Source organism: Bos grunniens, chromosome 12 (genome assembly GCF_055505025.1).
Source record: "Bos grunniens cultivar Pamir isolate PY7600 chromosome 12, Bosgru_T2T1.0, whole genome shotgun sequence".
Lineage (NCBI taxonomy): Eukaryota > Metazoa > Chordata > Mammalia > Artiodactyla > Bovidae > Bos > Bos grunniens.
Genome location: NC_141176.1, coordinates 40,778,966 through 40,789,898, shown reverse-complemented (window position 1 = coordinate 40,789,898; position 10,933 = coordinate 40,778,966). Strand labels below are relative to the sequence as shown.

Genomic DNA, 10,933 nt, shown 5'->3' with positions numbered 1-10,933 from the left:
AGAAGGCAATGGCACCCCACTCCAGTACTCTTGCCTGGAAAATCCCATGGACGGAGGAGCCTGAATTTTAGCTTCCCTTGAATGTTTGGGTGAACCAGCAACACCATCCTAATTCTTGAATGGCCACAAAAGCTGTCTGGAATTGAACCCCACCCTGCCACTGTGGTGCAGGCCCCCTCAAATTCGAATGTTCTCCATCATTTGAGGTCAAGTGTCCATTGCCGTTGTTCATCATTCTCTCCATTTAGCTTCACTTGTTTACTTTAACTGTCTGTTCATTGAACTCATTTGAATTTTGTACTCATTCTGTACAAAGGGCATAGTCATTCCAAATTTTCCATTTCTTATGAATGAATGTGTGCTGCCCGGAGAGATGCATTAAGAATAATGCTGGTGCTCTGTCTGCCCTCAGCAGGAAAGCAGGCCTCCAAGACTCACCCTATCTGCCAGGGGAGGCAGTGAGAGCAATCATTCTAGACACAGTTGACACACACTTGTGATGAAGGACAAGATTGCCTGAAACACTCCTATTATAGCAATTGGAAGAGAAGCTAATGCTTACTGAACTTTTTTTTTTTTTTTCAGACAGATTAACATACTTTCATAGGTCTTGCTTCCATAATAATCCTGTTAGCCTTAATCTACAGATGAGAAGCTGAAGTTCAAGGTTTCATCGGTTGTGATAAAGTCTAGTAAGTGCTGGTCTTAAGTTTTGAATGTTCATCTCTGACTATTATATTGTGCTCCTTTAGTGTTTTGAAAACTCACTTTTTTTAATTTTTAAGAGCAGTCAGTGAATATCTGTAGCAAAGAATTAGATACTAAGAGTAAACCCTTTCAGGGAAATCAATTCTACTGTTCTATTTATTGAGGGCTTATGATGTGACTATCATGGTACTAGAGACTTGATAAAGGTTATCTCATTTACTTCTACAATTTCCCAGTTTGTAGGAAGGTATTATAATCATCACTTTGTAGAAGAGGAAACTCAGGTTCTGTCACCTCAGGCAATAATATATCCAAGATCATAAAACTAATAAGTCTCTGAGGCAGGATTGAAATCCTGAGGAATGTTCTCTTTGATGCCTAGTTTCTATGTACCACAACATTAAAAGTCTGGTTGAAATGTATAATAAAATAGGGATATAACCATACTGCCAAAGATAAATCACAGCCATTTCAATTTCCACTAGGTCTGCTTCCTGAGATTTTGGATGAGATCAAAGGTAGTTCAATGTTTTGGGTCAAGCCTCTCAGTTTCACTTCTGCAAAACATTAGGAAGAAGTATATCAACTTAAAACATATTGAATGAATGAGATTAAGGGTTTTAATGAGAAATAACCATCTAGTGCCCACAAAGTCTTCTGCTGACATGGGAATAGAACCCCAAGACCCACCCCAAACTGAGAAAGTCACCTGTTAGCTTCCTCTTAAAATTTGAGCCTGATTTGTAGCTATTTATGCTTGACTTTTCCTGGTGGCTCAGAGGTTAAAGCGTCTGCCTGGAATGTGGAAAACCCGGGTTCGATTCCTGGGTCAGGAAGATGACCGGGAGAAAGAAATGACAACCCACTCCAGTACTCTTGCCTGGAGAATCCCATGGAGGGAGGACTCTGGTAGGCTACGGTCCATGGGGTCACAAAGAGTCGGGCAGGACTATCAAGCCTTCCTATATATATATATATATATATATATATGCTTGACTGTGCTTAATTTATATATCCTATCTTCATTTTTGTCTTTTAAATAATTTGGGGGTTGAAGTGCATATAATTAATAAGAAAAATCACTCCCTTTAGAAGAATTTACATGGAAAAGTTAAAATAAAAGTGACAAAAATCCCTCAGTGATAATATTGAGCCAGCTAACGGTAAATGGGCTTTGGTATGCTATATTTAACATAGGAGAGATAAGTTGCATGGGCCAGGAGTTGTCAGATTTTATGACATCACCCTTTGATAGCTCTAGGCAAAGAGTGGTTGTATTTCTAAGTCATGATCACACGTGACTTTTAAATTATCCCCATGGTTCTCATTTTTTTACTTGTAGTAAGTATATTCCTATAAGCATTCCCATTATTATTTTATTATAACATTATAATGTTTTATTGCAAAAATTTAGTTCTTAAGGTAGGACCTCTCATAGAATGTCTTTTCCTCTCTCCAATCAAACAGTATTTCTCACTTTAAACTTTTTATCATCCTTCCCAAATAGTCATTCTTAATATCTAGTATAGAAATAACTCTTTTACCATTAAGTTTACACAATTTTAAAGTAATTATTAGCATATATTTTAAAAACAATGTGAAATGCAGTCCTACATTAGGTAAATAATCATAATCTCTATTCTCAAGCAAAGAGTTATTGGTTGTCTACAGCAGTGTTATGTTTTCATAAAACTTTATGATGGGCATAGGAATACATAACCATATAAGTTTTAAACTTTCTTAATGAAGTATTACATTCAAATATAAAAGCCAAAAATTATTTAGCAAAAGAATATAAATGAAAGTAATCTTATATTTTTACAGAGTTTAGCCTCAGTATCTCTGAATAACATAAGATAGTTCTTTATCTGAAATAATGTATCATCTAGAATAAGATGGGCTTCCCTTGTGGCTCAGCTGGTAGAGAATCTGCCTGCAATGCAAGACAGCTGGGTTCGATCCCTGGGTTGGGAAGATCTCCTGGAGAAGGGTATGGCTACCCACTCCAGTATTCTGGCCTAGAGAATTCCATGGGCTGTATAGTCTGTGTGGTCACAAAGTGTCTGACACGACTGAGTGACTTTCACTTTCAGAATAAGATACCAGCCTGTAAAGCAGATACCCGTTATACAAGAAACTATGTAAAAGAAGAACAGGATTCACACAGAATGCTCTACAAGTGCACAGGGGTACGTCAATTCTGTTCCTGAGATTTGGGGAGCAGGGTGTGTTGGCAGCACCGTAATTTGACATGTGATAGTGAAGTCACTCAATTGTGTCTGACTCTTTGCAACCCCATGGACTGTAGTCTACCAGGCTCCTCCGTCCATGGGATTATCCAGGCAAGAATACTGGAGTGGGTTGCCATTTCCTTCTCCAGGAGGAAATTTAACATACTAAGTGATATATATGAGAGAAAGAAACAGAAAGACCTGTGAGATTTTCAGCAATGAGCTAATTGGGAAAAAAAAAAAGTATGGAAGAGTAAAATGAGGGCTAAATGATTAATTCAGCTACTCAATATCTTTTAAGTGGTTAGTAAAATAAGACTTTATTAATTTAATAGTAAAAAGTGTCATGTTAAAATATCTTGTTAGAAAATACATAGATACTTTGTTAGGTTTTTTTTTTTTTTCAGTCACACAGGTTTGCTTAGATTCTATGTAAATTAACATTGACATGACAGTTCCAGTAGCTACAGAATAAGTTTAAAGTATTGTTTAGCTTACAAAGTAATTTTTAAACCCATTGTGGAGTTTTTTCATGACAATAATTAGAAAATGAACACTTCAGAATCTGCTATAAAATTCTATTTAAAATATGCCAAAGGAAGTGTAAACAGCAATAATTTTGAGTTAAATCTGTGCCAGAGTTTTCCTAAAAGAAAAAAATGAAGACCACTTCTCTCTAGTAGGATACTAAGATGCATCAATGGATTAGTTTTTAATTCTCTTAGTGAAGTGTTACATTTAAGTATAAATACTGCCTTTAGCAGGGCTTCCCAGGTGGTGCAGTTGGTAAAGAACCTGCTTGCCCATGCAGGAAATTCAAGTGATGTATGTTCGATCCCAGGATTGAGAAGATCCCTTGGAGTAAGAAATGGTAACCCACTCGAGTTTTCTTTCCTGGAAAACTCCATGGACAGAGAAACCTGGCTGGCTACAGTCCATGGGGTCACAAAAAGTCAGACGCAACTGAGTGACTGAGCATAAACTATCATGAGCATTGCAAAATACATATAAATAATTTGAGCTGGTGATTTTAGAATGCTACTGCTTTAATTTCTTAGAAAGTGAATTTTCAATTATTGCAAGCTCTTGCCTCATATATGCATTCTTGGTTTTCCTGTCAAGTTCAGTCATCTATGTGACAAATATATTACCTGTGGTTTCCATTCATATACAATCACTGATTTTCTTCAATGACACTGATGACTGTCACTGTCACTGGTAGAAATAGGATTATGTTTCTACACTTGAAGAGCTTACAATGACTTGTGAATGTGTGAGGGGTGGAAGAGTAGATAAAGCATATATTAACAACTACTTATTCAACAAACTTGTTTAACATCTGTTAATACTAGAAGTGTTGCTCATTTTTGGAATACTACAATGATTCAGACTTATTCATGAAAGGGGCCCTAAAAGTCATTTTATGAATTGTAGAGATTTAGAGGAAGTTGAGCTCATTCAAGTCAGAGGTAAGAAAGTTTAAAGATTGAAAGATATTTTAAATGAACCTTGAACAGTGATTGACAATTGGTAGTCTTTTATGTGTGGGTGTGTGTTTTTCTTCTTTTAGTACTCCTTTTGAGAGTCACTGAAATCCTTTTTAGTATTCTTGGTATAGATCTATTTCTCTCCCATATTTCCTTTTCTTCCCTGTTTACTCCCCCATAGTTATGAACATTCTGTATCACCCTTTAGAATCAATGTTCTTGAACTATAGCAATATAAGATGGTGATATGATGCTGAGGCTCAGCAGAGAGATTATATATTGAAATCATTTTCAAATCAGATATCTTACATTAGAAGAAGGCTGAAAGAATAAATGTTTTGTCACAACTTGTCATAAATGTGATTACAGATTGCCACCTGCTTTGGATAACAAGTGATTTTCTAGAGAAGTTGTCTACAACATGGTTGCCTTTATCAGTATGTTTTCTTCTCTCCTGGCATTGTATTTGTCATTTCTAATACAAGCTTTTGCTATCTATTGCAGTAAAGCAAACAATTTGTTTTCTGCTTGAAATAGTAGGGATGTGACCCCAAGCTCCAAAAGACAGTTCTGCCTCTTTTTCTTTTTCCATGAATGTATTGGAAGGAGTGTGGTTTCTGACTATTTCATACCTATCTATATTTCCTCTCTATATTGATTGCAATATTTTTGCTAACAAATTGGGTTATAAATATAACTCCAGACAGCAGATATGTTCTAAGTTTGATTATAGCAGAATAACTATATTTTGTGACATGGTCATGAAGAAAAGAAAAAAAAATCCTGATATTTAGATAAAGTGGGTCTTAGAACTTCCACATATTTAAAAGGCTGTTGAAGGCAAATTAGAAATGGATAGATGATGAAGCTGAGCCTCAGTCCATTATTTAAAGCAAGTGACTGAAAATGTTGATTTTCCTGCCACAGGGGAATGTCAGCACTTATAAAGAAAAAGATGTTGACTTGAAGCAAATGAGTTAGAAGGCTACATCACAAGCTTTTCTATGGTTAAGTGAAAGTTGATGAAGAGTGGCTTTTCCCTTTATGAAACAGTAAATTTGACTTTATGTACTAAAGAATTATATGACACATTCCTTACCAAAGTCAGGTACTGTCCTTAATTGTATTTTATGTTAACAACTTAAATCCTCACAATCACACTATGAAGTAAATATAGTTCTTATCTTCCTCGTTTTAAATAAGGGGGAATAGAGTCCCAAAGGGTTTAAGTAATTTGCTAAGAGTGATGCAGTTATTAAGTAGTAGAAGCAGATTAAAACCTATATGGTCTGGTCCCAGATTCTCTCTGCTCTTAACCATTTTATTATGTTGTCTAATGACACACATGACCCCTTTTAAAGTGAAATAATGTAATCTTAACATTTTACACTTAGATTGTACAGAGGATTAAAAAATCACAATTAATTTATATCTTTAGGATAGAATAAGGAAAGATATTATTTTAAGGCAGAATTAATTTAATCACTAATGACTGTGTTAAGAACCTTTACTTTGCAATGATTAGTTTTCTAAATTAATGTGATTATTAGTGTCATGCAAATACCTTTTCCAGTGTGAGTTTATCAATGAAACTTTCAGATAATAGAAATAATTGTAAAGTTGTGGTCTCGTATGTAGAAACACAGTAAGAAATAAACATGAAATTTAACCATTCATGGGCTTCCCTGCTGGCTCAGCATAAAGAACCTGCCTGCAATGAGGGAGACCTGGCTTTGATCACTGGGTTGGGAAGATCCCCGGAGAAGAGAAAGGCTACCCACACCAGTATTCTGGCCTGGAGAATTCCATGGACTGTATAGTCCATTGGATAACAAAGAGTCAGACACGACTGAGCAACCTTCACACTTTGACCATTCATTGTAGGGCATTTTGTTTCAACATTATACATTTTTTAATCCTAATCAAGAAAAGTAACTTTACTTGTCTTATTACTACTATAATAATCCAGTATAGAATATGAAGCAAAAACAAAATGATACAAACTCAAAATTCTTAAAAATTCCTATTGACCATGCTTTATGAGTCTAATCAAATAAGTAGGTACATTTAACACAAAATATCAATTATGTTATTTAAAATCCTAAAAAATGATGCTGTTAAAATGCTGCATTCAATATGTCAGCAAATTTGGAAAACTCAGCAGCGGCCACAGGACTGGAAAAGGTTAGTTTCCATTCCAATCCCAAAGAAAGGTAATGGCAAAGAATGTTCAAACTACTGTACAATTACACTCAATTCACATGCTAGTAAGATTATGTTCAAAATCCTTCAAGCTAGGCTTAAGCAGTATGTGAACTGAGAACTTCCATATGTACAAGCTGGTTTTAGAAAACAGAGGAACCAGAGACCAAACTGCCAATATTTGTTAGATCACAGAGAAAGCAAGGGTATTTCTGAAAAACCTCTACTTCATCTACATCTGCTACACTAAAGCCTTTGACTATGTGGATCACAACAAACTGTGGAAAATCCTTAAAGAGATAAGAATACCAAATCACATTTCTGTCTCTGATAAACCTGCATATGGATCAAGAAGCAACAGCTAGAACCGACATGGAACAAGAATAGAGATGAAGACATAGATAATGGACTTGAGGGTATAGCAGAGGAAGGAGGCGGTGGGATGAACTGAGAGCATAGCATTGAAACATATACATTACCAGTGTGTAAAATAGATAGCTATCAGGAAGTTGCTGTACAACACAGGGAGCTTAACCTGATGTTCTGTGATAATCTAGAGGGATGGGCAGAAAAAGGCAATGGCACCCCACTCCAGTACTCTTGCCTGGAAAATCCCATGGACGGAGGAGCCTGGTAGGCTGCAGTCCATGGGGTCGCTGAGGGTCAGACACGACTGAGCGACTTCACTTTCACGTTTCACTTTCATGCGTTGGAGACGGAAATGGCAACCCACTCCAGTGTTCTTGCCTGGAGAATCCCATAGAAGGTGGGCTGCCGTCTATGGGGTCGCACAGAGTTGGACAGTACTGAAGCAACTTAGCAGCAGCAGCAGAGGGATGGGATGGGAATGGGGTGGGAAGGACATTCAAGACAAAGGGGCTATATTTATACTTATGGCTGATTCACGCTGTGCAGCAGAAACCAATACTACATTATGAAGCAATTATCCTCCAATTAAAATTAATTTTTAAAAAATATATTAAGTGTGCAAAATGGGTAGAGTTAAGTAGCTTATAATTAACAAAACATAAAAGGCTAATAACAATAAATCAATAAATCAGTCATTCAAATATGATTTATTACACAGATGAAAATTGCAAATACCAATTCATTTCAGTTTAGTCGCTCAGTCATATCTGACTCTTTGTGATCCCATGGACTGCAGCACGCCAGGCTTCTCTGTCCATCACCAACTCCTGGAACCTACTCAAACTCATGTTCATTGTGTCGGTGATGCCATCCAACCATCTCATCCTCTGTTGTCCCCTTCTCCTCCTGCCTTCAATCTTTCCCAGCATCAGAGTATTTTCAATTGAGTCAGTTCTTTGCATCAGGTGGCCAAAGTATTGGAATTTCAGCTTCTGCATCAGTTCTTCCAATGAATATTCAGGACTGATTTCCTTTAGGATGGACTGGTTGGATCTCCTTGCGGTCCAGGGGACTCTCAAAAGTCTTCTTCAACACCACAGTTCAAAAGCATCAATTCTTCGGTGCTCAGCTTTCTTTATAGCCCAACTCTGACATCCTTACATGACTACTGGGAAAACTATAGCTTTGACTAGATGGACCTTTGTTGGTGATGTCTCTGCTTTTTAATATGCTGTTTAGGCTGGTCATAGCTTTTCTTCCAAGGAGCAAGCGTGTTTTAATACATGGCTGCAGGCACTATCTGCAGTGATTTTGAGACCAAAAAAAGTCTCTTACTGTTTCCATTGTTTCCCCATCTATTTGCCATGAAGTGATGGGACCAGATGCCATGATCTTCATTTTCTGAATGTTGAGTTTTAAGCCAACTTTTTCACTTTCCTATTTCACTTTCATCAAGAGGCTCCTTAGCTATTCTTCGCTTTCTGCCGTAAGGGTTTTGTCATCTGTGTATCTGAGGTTATTGATGTTTCTCCTGGAAATCTTGATTCCAGTTTGTGCTTCATCCAGCCCAGCATTTTGCATGATGTACTCTGCATATAAGTTAAATAAGCAGGGTGACAATATACAGCCTTGACATACTCCTTTCCCGATTTGGAACCAGTCTGTTGTTCCATGTCCAGTTGTAACTGTTGCTTCTTGACCTGCATACAGAATTCTTAGGAGGCAGGTTAGGTCCTCTGGTATTCCTATCACTTGAAGAATTTTCCACAGTTTGTTGTGATCCACACAGTCAAAGGCTTTGGTATAGTCAACGAAGCTAAAATAGATGCTTTTCTGGAACTCTCTTGCTTTTTTTATGATCCAGTGGATGTTGGCAATTTGTTCTCTGTTTCCAATACATCTTGAAAACCTATTCAAGTTTCCTCAGAAATAAAATTTTATCAGAAAGATAATAAAATGCATTTGTAAAAAATAAAAGATAAGGTATCCAAAATCAATTTAGGTTCCAAAAATATTCTTGTGAAGACATTTTCATGAGGAGATGAGATGTCTCAGTAGTAAAGAATCCTCCTGCCAAGCAGTAGACATGGGTTTGATCCCTGGGTCAGGAAGAAATCCTGGAGAAGAAAATGGGTAGCCATTTTCTTACTGTAGTGGAAACCCACTACAGCATTTTTGCCTGGGAAATCCCATGGAGAGAGAAGCCTGGTGGGCTACAGTCCATGAGGTCACAAAGAGATAGACACAACTTCACAACTAAACAACAACAATAAGGAAATAAAATTGTATCAAAAAATAATAACTAATTCATCTGTCAGAAATAAAAGATAAGGTATCTAAAATCAATTTAGCTTCCAAAAATATTCTCATGAATGTATGCTTATGAAGAGGTAATAGCAGTATAATAGGATAAACTTTTTCCTGAAAGGGAAAGATGGATAAATAGATTGAGAGATAGATAGATATAATATAAATGTTTTCTTTGTCTTGGATTAAATTTTAATTCTGTCATTTAATCCAAAGGCAGTCTTGACAGATCATAAAATGGAGTAATATCAAAGTTACCAAGAACATAATTTAGGGAATTAATATAAGGTTTTTAACACAGAATGTAATATAGTAAGCATCCATAAATTATTAGTTATTGCTATGGGCTTCCCAGGTGGAGCTAGTGGTAGAGAACCTTCCTGCCAATGCAGGAGATGTAAGAGACAGGCTCAGTCCCCGGGTCAGAAGGATCCCCTGGAGAAGGCAACTGGCAACCCCTTCCAGTATTCTTGCCTGGAGAATCCCCATGGACAGACAAGCTGGTGAGCTACAGTCCATGGGGTCACAAAGAGTTGGACACGACTAAAGCAACTTATCATACACACATTATAAAATATATAATGGCACATGCATTGCTGTGCTGTGCTTAGTCATTCAGTCACGTCCAACTCTTTGTGACCCCTTGGACTATAGCCCGCCAGGCTTCTCTGTCCATGGGGATTCTCCAGGTAAGAATACTGGAGTGGGCTGCCATGCCCTTCCCCAGTGGTATATGCTATAGCCATAAAATTTGACTTCATAATTCAATGGCATGTTGAAATTTTTTTAACATATGGGTAAATAAAATTTCAGGTTATAAAACAACATCTATGGTATGACTTTGCTTTTTAAGAGTAATCATTTATATTTTTTCATGTATAACAATATTTTAACTTAATATTTAACACAAACTCTTTCTACTCATTATCATAGTTCACTAATGAATAAAATTAAGTGACATAGATGCATAATATTAAAATAATTAAGAGTTTACTTATGAGTGATAGGATTGTATGAGACTTTTCTATTTTTTAATTCATTTTTCCCCTTCACACATTGTTTTTCAGATCACATTATTAAGTACCTTTGCTTTGGTAATGCTCTGTGCAAGGTGTTGCCTTGCCGGGGTCAGTAAGATAATCAGGTCCTCTGTCTGATGGTACCTTCACTGGGGTGTAGTGTCAGCAGGTAAATGAATTTATTTGTAAGGCAATTTCTAGGATTACTGCTGTAGGGACACAAAACAGAATAATGAGATAGAAAATGACTAGGTTGGGGGAACAAGACAAAAGTTCCTATATATAAGGCACAGTCAGAGAAGATCTGAGAAGTTTAAGAGTAAATTGAGGCCAAGATGATAAGAGTAACATATTTGAACAACAATCTGGTCAAAGGCCCAAGAGGAAGAAAAGGCTCTGCCTTGCAAAAATGGGAAAGGGGCCCTAGCTGGGTGGGCTGTCTAGAAGGCTAGTGGGGCTTTGATAGCTGGAGTCAAATGCTAGCTCTTCTTAATACTTCTTTTTGTTTTTTTTCTATGCTAGACATATATTTTCAAATATTTTAATTGAAATATATATCTTTTTAAAATATAGATCTGTTTTTAATAGAAATAACAAAAATAAAAATGTC

General features: G+C 36.6%; 1 protein-coding gene and 1 long non-coding RNA gene across 5 annotated transcripts in view; both read left to right on the top strand.

Moving 5' to 3' along the window:
• PCDH9 (protocadherin 9) overlaps positions 1-10,933 on the top strand; it is a 1,139,929-nt gene that overhangs the window by 66,897 nt on the left and 1,062,099 nt on the right. The gene's annotated exons all lie outside the window — the stretch shown is intronic.
• LOC147361725 (uncharacterized) overlaps positions 1-10,933 on the top strand; it is a 37,053-nt gene that overhangs the window by 19,969 nt on the left and 6,151 nt on the right. Inside the window, exon 2 of the long non-coding RNA XR_015137612.1 lies at positions 586-692. This is a non-coding gene — a long non-coding RNA (uncharacterized LOC147361725). The remainder of the gene's footprint in view (positions 1-585; positions 693-10,933) is intronic.